The 2,610-nt window shown below is 43.0% G+C and overlaps 1 pseudogene; it reads right to left on the bottom strand.

Annotated features, from left to right (window-relative positions):
- Positions 1 to 1,044: 1,044 nt before the first annotated feature.
- LOC124542646 lies at positions 1,045 to 1,638 on the bottom strand (annotated as a pseudogene).
- Between the last annotated feature and the right edge of the window lie 972 nt (positions 1,639 to 2,610).

Below are 2,610 nucleotides of genomic sequence, written 5' to 3'. Positions count from 1 at the left end.
TATCCATAAGTGTGACGACATACATCAGACCACTGCAACATCACCTGATCAATGACGTTGTTGATCAGGTGATGTTTGTGCTGCGTTTAGACGCATTGTGCACTCGCCACAAAATCATTTCCTGTCTAACTGAAATCAGGTCCGTTCTGAGTAATTTAATTTGTTGAGCCAATAAAGTAATCGGGTCGCTACTGTCTGGGTTCGTATCCAAAAAATTATCTTCGGCCATTTCAAAATCCAGACCCATAGGCAAGCCTGATTCGGAGGAAGTTCTATAATCACCGGTAGTTGCAATTAACGAGTTCTTTTCTTGTGCTAGGGGTTTTTCCTTGCAACCTTGGCATAGCCAGTTGGGGGGCGCGCGAGAATCTGTAGAAGTATTGAAACCGCATGATCGGTGAAATATAGACGCACATGTTGTAGATTTAACGCCATCTGCCGAGGAGAGAAATTATCCGCACTGGTTGCATTTATTAGCCATCGATGAAAATAAGGGTAACTGATTACTAGATGGCGCTATGAGTATTAGATTAAAATTAGTTTATATAGTTTTTTATTATAATTAATATTCTATTAATCACTTGAACGGATATCACTATTTCATTTTGATCCGATAATAGTCCTTCATACACTTGCGTTCTCAATACTCATATGACTAAATATTTTTTTTTTCAATGTGTGAAGGTATAGTAAAAAATTTACACTGATAATCACAATGTAATCACAAATTGTTTTAGTTATAAACTGGATAATATTTAGTATTGCAATTGTCCACTATTGGGACATGATTTTGATTTATATTCGAAAATTGCAAAGGTTCACGCGCTTAATAAAACAACTTGTTCGTAAGAGACCAGAAGAGAGAATATTTTATTTTAACTGAAAAATTAGGAGGATTAAGAGTGAGTGAGTGATTGAAATGACTGGTTGAATGACTGGTTGAATGGCTGGTTGAATGGGCGTTGAGTGGGAGTGCTGCGGGCTCCTGCCGATAGGTGGCGGTAGGCGGCGCCGACATATTCCCCCCGCTTGAATCGCTCGCGTTCAAGGGTTTTCTTCAACTTCAAGCAGGGGACAGATGCGCGCGAAGGCCCTCCTCACAAGTGCCCGCGCTGTCAAGCATTCAGCGACGCGTGCCACGCCGTCAGGTCCCGGGAATAATCTCAACACCCGAACCATGCGCCAGTGCAGTGGAGCTGCGTTGTCGTCGGCGAGAATTACTAGAGCCCCAACGCGAAGGTTGCCGCGACTGGTTCGCCATTTGGAGCGTTGCTGGAGCCGATGTAGTCATGCTGCCAACGACGCCAGAAGTGTTGCTGTATTTTTTCGATCCTGGCGTAGCGATCCAGGCAGGTGAAATTCTTCTCCTCCAGGGATGGTGCAGGCAGTGCAGTGAGCGGCCGGCCAATCAAAAAGTGTCCTGGGGATAGAGGAAGAAGGTCTTGAGGGGATGAAGAAAGAGGGTATAGAGGACGACTATTTAAGATCGCCTCAACCTGCATAAACAAAGTACACAACTCCTCAAAAGTCAAATTTGCATGCCCCATGACGCGTTTTACGTGGAACTTGGCGGATTTAATGCCCGCTTCGGCAAGTCCAGCGAAGTGAGGAGCGTAGGCAGGAATAAATGTAAATTTTATATTTTCGTCGACGGCAAAGTCAGATTTCTATCTGACTAAGTTCTAAGGGGTTAGTTTTAAAGAATTCTGTAACCTCCTTGGCGGCAGCTACAAAATTGCGCCCGTTATCGGAATATATTTCCGCTGGCTTGCCTCTACGAGATATAAATCGTCTTAGCGCTAACAAAAAGGCATCCTTGGATAGTTCGCTGACCGCTTCCAAGTGTACACATTTGTAACGAAAGCAGACAAATAAGCACATGTAGCACTTAGAAGCGGTTGCGCCGCGACCCTTTCTATTCTTTATCGAAAATGGACCCGCGAAATCTACTGCGACGGTGTGAAATGGGAAGGCTGGCATCACACGTTGAGAAGGTAGGTTCCCCATGATGGGAACAAGCGTGCGCGCCTGATGGCGCCGACACACGACACAGCTACGCACGGTACGTCTGGCTAAGTTCCTTCCCCCCGCTGGCCAAAGAACTTCACGTATGGCAAATAGTAACGCCTGCGGCCCGGTGTGTAATTGACGCGTGTGCTCGTAACGAAAGTACAAAGTTAAACGATGCTTTCCGTCGAGTATTATGGGATGTTTTTTATCGTACTCGTATTTTGACGAATAGAGTCTTCCACCTACTCTCATCACCTGACTATTATCTAAAAATGGGCTTAAAGACACAATATTGCTTTTAGGGCTGATAGGCTGTCCCTTTAATAGGCAAGCGTATTCCTTTGGAAATGATTGCTGCTGACTAATTATAGCTAACTTCGTAAAAGAATTATTTAATTCCGATAGTGATAAATCGCGTGTTAGTTTAGAGTTAGCAATTTTACTGTTATGAACAAATCTCAAAATGTATGCAAAACGTTTTACGTTTTAATCGTAAAAAATTGGAAAAATTATCAAATCGAATGAAATATTTTTCAATAATTGCTGAGTGTGATTTTAATTCTGGTAAATCGTGTTCAATATTTTGATTTTTAAGTGTAG

The sequence above is a fragment of the Vanessa cardui genome, chromosome W (genome assembly GCF_905220365.1).
Source record: "Vanessa cardui chromosome W, ilVanCard2.1, whole genome shotgun sequence".
Lineage (NCBI taxonomy): Eukaryota > Metazoa > Arthropoda > Insecta > Lepidoptera > Nymphalidae > Vanessa > Vanessa cardui.
This window is presented reverse-complemented; position numbering and strand designations above follow the sequence as displayed.